Source organism: Symphalangus syndactylus, chromosome 6 (assembly GCF_028878055.3).
Source record: "Symphalangus syndactylus isolate Jambi chromosome 6, NHGRI_mSymSyn1-v2.1_pri, whole genome shotgun sequence".
NCBI classification, from domain to species: domain Eukaryota; kingdom Metazoa; phylum Chordata; class Mammalia; order Primates; family Hylobatidae; genus Symphalangus; species Symphalangus syndactylus.
In genome coordinates, this window is record NC_072428.2 from 90,156,307 (window position 1) to 90,168,871 (window position 12,565).

The 12,565-nt window shown below is 33.7% G+C and overlaps 1 long non-coding RNA gene across 1 annotated transcript in view; it reads right to left on the minus strand.

The window, feature by feature from the left end:
• The window catches only part of LOC129484817 (uncharacterized), a 251,257-nt gene that overhangs the window by 165,247 nt on the left and 73,445 nt on the right, over window positions 1-12,565 (minus strand). Inside the window, exon 4 of the long non-coding RNA XR_010121395.1 lies at window positions 6,034-6,105. This is a non-coding gene — a long non-coding RNA (uncharacterized lncRNA). The remainder of the gene's footprint in view (window positions 1-6,033; window positions 6,106-12,565) is intronic.

A 12,565-nucleotide genomic window follows, 5' to 3' on the forward strand; every position in this document is an offset into this window, starting at 1 on the left:
GGAAATTTGGTTAGAGCCAAAAAATATTTGCCACTTTCTCTACCTAAGCCATGTTGCATAACTCGGATGAGTTACAATCATAGCAAAGATGCCACTACTTAGAAATGATTCAGAATCATCAGAGGATGAAAAATGTTATAGAGAGATGATAAGAAAAGAACACTTTTCTGCAAACAAAGTCTTTGGATTTTAGAAAATAATTAAATTTGGTGCTAAAGGAGAAGAGCTTGATCAGAGTTGTTGATGGTGATCCAGCCCAAATGAGGAACAATGAAAAGGCCAGAGAAAGGGTCTGCTGTCTTTCCCACTCCTTCATACACCACTCAAGCGACTATTAAAATGTATAAATTTGAAACATTTGCCATGTGTGGATTCAGGGGACTCCTGAAAGGTGAGATCTAGTAAGAAAAGGAGAACAAGACTTTTAAATGATCAATTAAATACAGAAAGAAGAGAGATGAAAGGAAAATATCTAATGCAAGAGGTAAGAGAGAGGCAAAGAGGATGGGAAGAAGGCAGGCAAAATTTTGTCTCAGAAAGCTTCAAAAACAGTGAACAAAGATGATGCTGGCCAACTGCAACATGGATATCATGTGCTGCAGTAGCTTTCAACCCATTTTTGGTATGCAGGTACATTTCTGAGACAATTATAGTTGAAAATTAACACAAAATTTACACATTTCTTGTTACCTAACAGTATAGCTCCTTTTTAAATTTATATTGTTATATTTAGAAGTAGTTATGTTCCTCATTCTCTTCGAAAAAGAGGGAAAGAATACAAGAGGGGAGAATGATATTGATCATCTATTTCAAAAGAAAACAGTAACTGCCTGGCTCAGCTAAAGTCTGTACTGATTAGTCTTTACAATGTCATGTTTAAACACCATTGGGTAGATATTTCCCACGGAGAAAAAGGAAAGGAAGAAAAATTATGTTACGATCCTGAGTACCAGCTCTGTAAGACAATGCCCAGTTTCTTCTGAAAATGATACAAGCTAAATACTACAAAGTTTGTAGAGCTATGCTTCTTGTGTTAGAACTGGGATGAAGGCTCTGCAGCTAAAGAATACACATTATAACTAATTGATTTAAGAATTCAGAAAGTAAATCTTTAGAAATCTCCGACACAGACTGAAAATTGAGCCCCCTACTAGAGAGTATTACATCTCTGAGCTAAGTTTAGAACATTACCCAAATATCCAAGACATCTATTAAAAAAAAAGTAAAAGGATCTCCTGACTCTGACTCCTGGCTGGTTTTGTTTTGCCGCATTATTTTCTGCAATGCCTTTTCCATACTTCGTGGAAAGGAGCCAAAGCCCTGAACTGTAAAAATCCATTGTTCATCATTGAAAATGGATGCACTATTCCATCAGGACTGATAGTACGACAGTCCAAAAGGACTTAGATCATTCAACCAAATGTTGATGAAAAATAACTTACTATTATTTAGAGTAATATTTTCAAACCCATTTAACTTTGCCGTTTTGCTTCTGTAAGTTACTAATAAGAGAAAAATTAATTTTCTTTGTCATTTATTTTAATAGAAAAGTAAAGAAAATTTAAACAATTGGTTAATTTAATAATAATTTAAATCCTTATTTATACAAAATTGGATTAATTTAATAATTATGAAATAATATATTATACATTAGTTTAATTCTTGACAATATTTAAACATACTTCATACTTATTTTATAAATGAATGTATTAATGCCATAGGAATTCGAAATGTTATTCCCCTTCCTTCTTTTCCTATCATTCCACCTTCTCTTTCTTTTGCTTTTCCTCCCCTTCCTTTGACTTTACTTTAGATTCTGAACCTTTGCAAATATAAATTTCTCCGTTGCAAACATGCATTTTTGACTCATTATTATCCTATCTGATAGTAGATCTTAACACTTTTAGTAGAATGACAAGAAAAAATGTTATTATAAATTTTTTTTAAATTGTTTTTATTTTAAGACAAGTTCTTGCTCTGTCACTCAGGCTGGAGTGCAGTGGCATGACCACAGCTCACTGCAGCCTGGAACTCCTGGACTCCAGCAATTCTCCCACCTCAGCTTCTCAAGTAGCTGGGACTACAGGCACCAGGCACCACTAGTGCACCTGGCTAATTTATTTTATTTTGTGTAAAGATGGGATTCACTATGTTGCCCAGACTGATCTCAAACTTCTGGCCTCAAGCAAACCTCCCATTTCTGCCTCCAAAAGCCCTGGGATTACAGGTATAAACCACCATGCCCGGCAATATCGTTAATTGATAAATTTCCTTGTTTTTTTTGTAGTGTTACGATATATACTGGTTTTCATCCATGGTTCCTGGCTTGTAAGTCCCATAGGCATTGTTACAGCTTTCTGTTACAGTGTTGGTTGTGTTAGGCCTCAGGGCAGGCCTCTGACCTTCTCCTCCCTTCCTTTCACTGTAATGTTTCTCCACCTTTCTTACTGTGGGTTTTAGGACCCTCCCATGAGAGAGTACCACCCTATACACTGGGGGAAGGAATGTGGATGTCATGAAGCTTCCATAAAAACCCCAGAGGACAGGGTTCAGTGAGCTTCAGGAGCTGATCACGTGGAGGTGCCTACAGGGTGGCACAGCCAGGGAGGGCATGAAAGCTCCGTGCCCCTTTCCCAATACCTTGCCCTATGCATCTCTTCATCTGTATCAATTGCAGTAACCTTTATAATAAACTGGTAAATGTGTTTCCCTGAGTTCTTTGAGCCTCTCCAGCAAATTAATCAAACCCAACTTTGATTTGGTTCATGGGAACCCCAACTTGAAGCTGATTGATCAGAACTTCTGTAGGCCCAGACTTGCGACTGGGTGTGTGTGAGGGAGCAGTCTTGGAGACCGAGCCCTCAGCCCGTGGGATCTGAGACTATCTCTGGGTAGACAGTGTTGGAACTGAGCTAGACGACAACCAGCTGGTGTCTGCTGCTTGGTATGTGGAGAAAAAAACCCTCACACATTTGGTCACAGAAGTTTTCCGTATTGATGATTGCTGTGGTGTGAGGGTAGAGGAAAAACATGGTGAAAGCAAGTTTTCCCTACACAATTTTATTGATTTTGTTTGTTTTGTTTTGTTTTGAGACAGAATCTTGCCCTGTCACCCAGGCTGGATTGCGGTGGCGTGATCTCGACTCACTGCAATCTCTGCCTACTGGGTTCAAGGGATTCTCCCGCCTCAGCCTCCCAAGTAGCTGGGATTACAGACATGCACCACCATGCCTTGCTAATTTTTGTATTTTTAGTAGAGATGGGGTTTCGCCATGTTGGCCAGGCTGGTCTCGTACACCTGACCTCAGGGGATCCGCCAGCCTCGGCCTCCCAAAGTGTTGGGATTACAGACATGAGCCACCGTGCCCTACCTGATTTTATTGATTTCGACGCAGGCTACAATTCAAAATCCAACTTTTGGAAGCATTTCTGAATGAGGACATAAAATGTTGCTCAAGAGTGAACAGCCCATGTATAGATTATTTAAAAACCCATCAAGGGTTAATATTGCAAATGTAGAGCATCTCAGTCATGTATAATTACTTATCAGTGTTTTAAAAATAAAACTGCATGGCTCTCAAATTTTTGAAAGCCTAGATGAAAATGACTTAAAATTCTGTTTTCATTGTCTCTGGCTGAGGGAATGAATAAGATGCTTTTGTGATTAAAAGGGTTAAGAATTCTGTATAAGTCTTGTATAGACTTCAAGTGTTTTTTTCCTGTAAATTATCAAAGTCTTTTTCAAATGGAACATTGTGTTTGCCCTTTTAAATTTATGATGGATGTTATACAATTAACATTATCATGACAACTGAAATGTGAAAGCAATGGACCTACAAAATGTAACCGCTATAAAATAATCCTGGCATTTGTCAACTACAAAAGTGGAAAGTATTCTATCTCAGCATCTAAACTTTTTTTTTTTTTTTTTACCTTAACTTAACACATAAATTTATTTTTACTATTAAACCGATTTCTTGTTTCTTATTCAAGGTCTATATAATTACATTATTCTGGATATATTTTTGTTTTCCTTTATGAGAATAAGTTAGAATAACCTCACAAAAACAAATTCAGCAAATATTAGTTATTTACTCCACTTTATATTATTCACCTTAATTTGTGATTATTATTTCCTCCAAAAGTCAATGTTTTATTGAATTACCAATAACCACAGTATTGGGATCAACACTACATGTTACCATTAGAGTTACTTACATTAATTCTGCGTGTTTGTGGAGAATCTCATAAATAGACTTTATTAAATGCTCTTCTGTATTTGTAAGTGCATATTTGCTTTTGTTTGTTTGTTTAGTACCTTTATATTTTAGAGCATACTGGAATTTTGCATTTCACCTTTATTTTTCCAAAATGTTAGAATTTATTTCCCTTAAAAGTCTAAAAGTTATTTGTGTTGTCAATTAGAATTTGAAATAAGGAATCGAATAATATTAAATAACAGCAATAAAAATTATGTTCAAAGTTTTAGCAGTTTATGGATATTTATGTTTCTGGACAAAAATTTTTTAGAGAGATTCTCTCTAATTTCATCCATATTTTGATCACGTAGAGTCTCTGATCACATTTGATGATATACTTTCTAATTTATATTCAGTAAAGTTATGAGATACTTACATAAGTGAATAGAAAACGTATATGAAGCATGCTTTGGAAGCCACTCATGGTGAGTCAACCTGGAAGAATCTCTGAGCTTGGAGTTAGGCTTTCAGAGTTCCAACTCCAGCTCTTTCTTACCTATTATCTAACTAATAAATTTGATCCATTTATGGGGCTAATTTGAATATACATTCCTATTCTATATATTTTATACAATTTATGTGATTATAATTTTAAATTATGTCTACAAGAAAACTTTGCTAATTTAAAAGAGCTATGCCGCTATGTAGTCATATTGTTATTATTATCTATATTATCAAATAGCATTTAAAAAAAAAGCAAGATTAGCTAGAAATAAGAAGAGCATAATATGTCTAATAAGGTAAACTTCCATGAGGAACACTAAGGAGAAAAACTATGAGTAATCTCTTTATAAGGGCTAAGAGGTATTCTTGACATTATTGGGATACAAATCAAAACATGATGAAGAATTTGGGCCATTTTAAAATGAAGTACAGTCTTACATTAGGATTATCTTTTTCTCTTGTTAAATAAATAATTGTTCTGGTAAGCTGATCTTTTAAAAATATCAGATTTTGCTTTGTAAATGGGAAAGGCTTTCAATGACGGAAGTAAAGGCATATGTCTAAAAGTTTAAGTGATTCCAGCAAATTAACAACATGGATTTCACCTTTCCACATCTGTCAATTTCAACTGTGATTTTACTGTGTTGTTATTTACCTTACGGTAAAGTTTAGCCATCCTTTCAAACTTCAGTGGAAAAATACCAAATATTAGTTGCAATCTCTCCCATTAATTTAATAGGTTTGAAAACAGAATCAACAAGATTTTCTTTTTTGTATAGACAGATATGCAGATTTTAGGCAAAGGTAAAAAAAGTGTTTATTACTCTGTAACCATTCTCAAGCTCATAAACAGTTTCTAGACCATAAGGCTTTCGATGTGCTGTTTTAGAAGGCTCTAATCAAACCATGTTACATTATACCTTTTAAATTTTAACAAAGAGAGCACCCATATGTAAAACAAATAGACATACAAAAAAACCCCACAAAAGGATTAGTAGACAAAACAGAAGTTTTGAAAGTATCCAATTGACAGCACTAGGGTAATAGTACTGGTAGGCTATTTTAAGTCAATTTTTCTGTACTATTGAGTAGCTAGTATTTCATGATTGGAATATCTATGATAAGCTGTGGGACCTATGGGTAGGTAGTAATACTGATTAATTCACCTGTTTTTATTCTCTGCATGTTGGTAGAAACTGCTTTCTTGTTCTCCTTTCCAGTAAACACTTAATATTAAGATTTACAGTCCTTCGTTGTAGAAATAAGGGAAAACTGGCCTTGGGCCACACTTGTAAATCTACATTCAAGTATGCCATCAATCAAATCTTACCGAAATGCCAGTGTGCAGCTGGGTATTACAGATGTTCAGTAGAGTCACTCCTTTCCTTTCCACAAAACAGATCTAGGGAACAAATTTAAAACAAAACAAAAGAAATTAATTTTATATTAGGACTCCTTCTTTTTCTATCAACCAAAACTTCTTGTTATTGACTGATATATGAGTTTGTGTTGTTTACAAATTGACTGTTATTTGTACACATTTAAGGATATTCAGAGTTCTTTTTCTGTACATGTTTCCATTTCATTACTTTTTCCTTTATTCTAAATATTCATGTGACTAACCACAGGATAGTTGTTACTTTGAAACTACTCTATAGTACCTTTTACATTGCATTTTACCTTGGTGAATGTTTTTTGCTTGAATGGGTTAGAATATTTGGAACACTGGTTTTAATGTATTGGTTTGACATGAAGTGACACTAAAATGATATCCCCGAGGCCTTATGTTCATTCAACCAAGTTAAATAAGATTCTTCTTCTTAAAATGAAGAAAATGTAGATATCTGCATTATTCTTGGAAGCTTATTGAAAATTTGACTATTTTCAATAATGCCTGCATTCTTCAAACTTTATTCTATACTTTCCTAATAGTTAACATATGCAAGTATTTTATAACATTACATTTCAGTTCATGAAAGAATAGTAAATATTTTTATTTAAAAATATTTTTTTAGCCAAGTATTACATTTTGTACATTAGGTGAGCTACATTATAGATTACATTTGCCAATAAGTCTTTCATAAATATTATGTAGGAAATAGCAGAATTGGCTGAGAATATGCACATTTGTAATCTTACATGCATGAATTTTGGAAAGGAACACATGATAAAAATTTATAAAGAGTTGAATTATAGTATTAAATTACATGCAGCCACACTTGTTTTAAAAGAAATTATCAATTTCCATACTAAAAGAAGTGAAGAAAAAAAAGACTGTGGTACTCAAAGAAAATATTTAATGATGAAAAATTTCAAAAACTTATACTTATTATTCTAACCTTCTGCCATTTTTGGTCAACTATCTCTCCAGAGATATAATTCATAACACGGTCTAAGGATACATCACTTCTTATAAATAACCTAACTGTACCTAGACATTTTAGAAGCTGGCAACATGAATTGAGAAAAAAAAGCAAACATCATTCTTAGTCATGTTTTTAAAGTTAATACTCTTCACTAGGAATATTTTTCAAATGTAGAGAGTAGAGAATACAAATATAATAAATGCATCCCTATCTGATGAAAAGCAGTGACTATTCAATGTCTTCTACTCAACTGGGTCTACCCAAGTTTCTCATATACGCATTTGTTTTCATATTTTGTTTTAAATGAAGCAACACTGCTGGCAAGTCCTGAGTTTAATTTCCTAATTAGTACAAAAGCTGGTAGGTGAATGGCAGATTCACCAGCCAGTTTTCCCTTATTTCTACAATGAAACTGTAGGTCTTAATAATCATGTAGTTTGGCTCTTTTCATTATAGATTTTGATTTTAGAATATTCTAACAAATGTTTTAATTTTAAAAGGTACTTTAAGTTGGGAGAACTTAAATTACATCAAAGAGTTAAAATGTAAGTTCAGACCCCCAAGAGAGTTTATAATTTTACTTGTGTTTTAATACCTGAAGGGTTTTAAATTTCATCATATCAGATGATTTTTGAATTCTTCATTGTAAGTGGCAAAAACCACAATTACCTTTGCACCAACCTAATATTAAGGCTGTATTAGAAATTCATCATAACAACAATGTAGAGAAGTCAATTGCTTGGGACAACTTCAGAAACTGAAACTGTCTTCAGATGAAAGCCTTTTCTTTCATCTTAGTAACCAAATGTACTTGAAAAGGATTTAAGTTAAACTGATGACCCCTCAAATGTTGTTCTTAGGCTATCATTTGTATAAATATTCAACTTCTTATCATGAAATATTTTTACCAAGAATTCAGTTTTTAATCCAAACTTTCTTTAATCTAAACTCTTTGTATCATTCTTTATTGTGGTTGTTAAATGGCTCTGTGCAAATAGAATAACATCACCTACGTAAAGCATATTTGTGTCTTTAAAAAATGAGCTCTAAGTCATTTTAAACCAAGGAAAGTCGTAAGTGAAAAATCTAAAATCAAAAATGATTAATGAGAAAGTTGACTTCATCTTATAGAAAACAAGTGCATTTAGAAAGTTACTTATTTTCTTTCTTATACATCCTATTTTCATAATAAAATGTAAATATGTGTTTTTCAGCACAAATGTGTAAAATTATATTTAAGTGTATGTTATAATTTTCAAATAAAATAGTATAAATTTATTTCTAATAATATATAAGTGAAATTAACAGCACTCAATAGCTATAAAAGATATCTGGGTTTATTTGAACATTTGCTTCAAAAGTTGTCAAAAGGAAAATAAATACTGTTTATATGACAGAAAACAAGTATCAAAAATCCTGTCTACAACAGGCTACAATTCAATTTTCTTTTATATTCTGATTATTCCCTAGCACATTTTTAAAAACTACCGATAATCTTTTTTGAATAAAAGTAAAAAGGAGATTTAGACACACAAGCTGAAACTGAGGAAAGAGATTAAAAATGTATTCATAGCAAACAAACTGGAACAAGGAAGAAAATACATAAAAAATTGTACACATATTTTTCCTGGTGCTCTGCCAAGCATTTTTTCATTTTTGACCTCTTTTAATCTTCACAGCAGTCTTACACAATAGGCATCATTATCCCTTTTTTATTGGTGAATTCAGACTTGGTCAGAGTGCTAGTAACAGAAAACACACAGACACACACACACACACACACACACAATTTAAAGCATAATTTAATCATAAACTCAGTTGCCTTCAAAGATATGGCTTTTTAATTTTTCTTCTAACCTCAAAATGTTCTGAAATAGCAAATTTTAGCATATCAAGTTTGATCAGCTAACAGTATTTATTAATGCCTCTAGTTTCCTACTGGGTGACTTCAGTCACTTCCTATCACAGCTCCAACCTGCTATATGTGCAATTCCTGACCTGGCTGTGCACAGATACTAATGGCCTAAAGTGGCAAAGAGATCTGTCTGGGAAAGTGCTCACTCACCTAAGATTACTGGCATACTGCACCAGTTCTAACACGCCAATCAGAAGCCAGTGATTGCTATTAAAATTTTGGCCATTTGACATCCCTCTAAGTCTCTCTGATCAAATTAACAGTGAACCAAGGGGAAAAGGTGTGATGGTCTCCCTTTTTTGCTCATGAATTATAGGTGCTCTCAACCTTCAGATTTATATTAACTGCGAAGGTCCTGTTGAAGAACAAACCTTTACTATAAAATTTAAGAAACTACTGGGCCATGAAACAATACACTATTTAACTTACTTTATTTGCCCAACTCTTTATCACTCTTACGAAGTATCCATAAGGTTCCTTAAGTTTTGCTTGTGGGCTTACATCATAATCAGCTGCAGGTACAAATTAAAATGCGGATTCCTAGGGCCTCTACAGACGTAATGTATTAGAATCTCTAAGTGTGGTTCCTAGAAATCTGCGTTTTTAAACATGCTTCCTGAATTAGTTTTAAATACACTGGCGTTTAAAAGTTGCAAACAAAGCATTCACACTGGTCAGTAAGCCCCAGGACCTAAAATTAAGACAAAAGACATCTATGCAGAACAAAGATGATTGGTATCAGTAATTATTTTGTACCTTTAATTAGCTAAGAAACCCTGGGTGAAGGGTTTTCAAGGAATACAACAGGCAGAAAAGACTCAAGGTAATCATTTTCAGGAAGATTGCATACCCAGCAAGAATTTAGTAGATAACTTAATCTCCTTTTTGTTCTGAGCTTTCATATTTTTCTTATTTGTAAAAATAGTGCATATATATTCTTACATATATACAAATTTATTGAAATATCTTACAAATATCATAAACATGAGACAATAAAACAAGTGTCTAACTGGCTTTTTTTTTGCAACCCTCATTTTATACAATCAGAGTAAAAACGTTAAATGGCTATGAGTGTTTACCAAGATACTATAATTTAATCAAAACTCTTTTATTGGCTATATTAGGAAAACTCAAATAGGAGCTCAACTTTGACTCAGATTAAAACTGGTTTGTTCCAAATAAATGCATTGATGCACACTACATTTATTTAAACTTTAATTTGTCCTCTAGAACAAAATTATAAAATTGTTCATTTAATTGCCAGCAGTTGCTTGGGGTCTTTAACAGAGACATTTGAGGCGATACCTTTACAAGAATGGTATCAATTTTAACCACTATTGTGTAGCAGGATAATTTCCTCCAGAGAAAAACCCATTGTGCTTTTTGTTCTCCAATTTGCTATCTCTAAAAATGCCTATCAACCAGTCATCTAGGTTTTAAGCCCTGCATGCATTAGGTATTTCTCCTAATGCTATCCCTCCCCCGGTCCGCCACCCCACGACAGGCCTCAGTGTGTGATGTTCCGCTCCCTGTGTCCATGTGTTCTTATTGTTCAACTCCCACTTAGGAGTATGAACATGCAGTATTTGATTTTCTGTTCCTGTGTTAGTTTGCTGAGAATGATGGCTTCCAGCTTCATCCATGTCCCTGCAAAGGACATGAAGTTATTCTTTTTTATGGCTGCATAGTATTCCATGGTGTAGATGAAGTTACAACAGAACGATGAATCCCTTTATCTAAGGAAAGATGTGGTGGTGATAGTTCTCAGTTGGTCACCCTCATTTCTCCTGACCTCAGAGAAATTTTGTTTAATTGGTGTCTCAGAAAACACAAGCGTCTTTCTTCTCTCTCTGGTTTAATGACCTAGCAAGATAGAACTGAAGGCACGAAACACTCATTAGACAAAAGGTGTCACTCTTACTGTTTACTTTTTTTATTAATACGTTCCTAACAGTTGCATCTTAGTATGTCTGCAGTACATATAAGAATTTGAGATGAAGAAAAGTTATCCTGACTGGGAAGATAATTTTTTAAAAAATGCCTACTTCAGTAGTATACTTCTGTCTTACATTTAGTGTAGTTAAGGAGCCCGCTACATTCTCTGTGTAGTATTATTTAAAAGTATGGAATGAGAAAATAAAACTACAGTATTTAAAATCAACTAGAAAGTGTCTTATGCCTCTGGCATATTGTTATACCATCTTTACTGTCACAGGAATATCTAATAAGTTTTCTCTGTTTCCCAATAACTGATTCTATTTAACTTTTATTTCATAAAAAAACTATTGACTATGCTGTTTGTTTTGTATTTTCCCATTTTTACTGCATATTAGTAAACAATGAAGGTGTCTTCTTTTAAATGGTTTATTTAATAATTATAAATCCAATAGGATACGTTATTTCTGATATATTCTAACTGAGTGCATTTCTTAGAGAAGCTACCATTTTACTAGACTTTTCACTGTCAGCATTCCGTGTACACATCTTACGGAGCTTCATTTACTGATGCCTAAATCTTTAATGTGAGAAATAATTATAAAGATAAATACTAATTCAGAACCCTTTACAATGTAAAAATCATTTAAGTCCTTTCATTTACAATGTATTATTTAATTAATCAAGAATCGGTTGCCCATTTAATTTATGAAGAAAAAAAGTGAATGCCTTTGAAATCTTTGCTACAAACGTAGGTGGACTCAAAAACAAAATCTGTGCTACAAGTATATTTCACAGCTTTCTATTAGTTAGACGACTTTCATTCCTGTAACAGTTTCAATTTTCTTCACAGTTTAAAGAAAAATACTGGATTTGCTTCTACATAAGATTGTATCTGTTCATAAAGTCCACCTAGATTAGCTGAACCAGTAAAATTCATCAAGGATTAAAATTAATACATATATATAGGCACAATCTAAGTTGATTGATTATTACTGACATATAAATCTGCATTTGTTCTTGTGACTCGAGTCTTGAGAAAATTTGAGAGCTCTTGGGAGGTTGAAGAAAACTAGTTAAGATTGGTGAAGCTGTGGAGAACAAGAAAAAAACAAAAACAAGAGTTCAAATAGCCAAACACTTTATTGGCAACCATTTGTTTGATCTACAGTGGTGAGTGATTTGAAGTGAAGCCTGGTGATGAAGTGTTTGGGACCAAACATCTCGTCCACCAGATGTCTGTATGACAAACCAAATTGATGGAAGCAGAAAGGGTCTGAGAATTCAAAATGGTACCACGACTCCCAGCAAATTGGACTGAAATCCTCGGCTTGGCCTGGAACTAATGAGAAATGAGACCTGACTGAAAAGACTATTTGAGCACAGTGGCTACAAATATTGAGTGGTAAAATAAGGTCTGAAGGCCAGTTTCCTCATTGTGTGCCCGAAAGACTACAGTTACATGGAAACATTAGGAAAAAAGAAACATCATATTTGAAAATAGCAAAATTTTAACAGACCTGAATAAGAAGTGAAGAAGAAACTTCCAAGGGAGCCTCCAGTGGCTCAAGATCAGCTCTTCATAAAGCATCAGAGTAGTGGGGAGTGAAAACTGTGCTTTTCCAAGATTTTGCAGCATTTAAAGG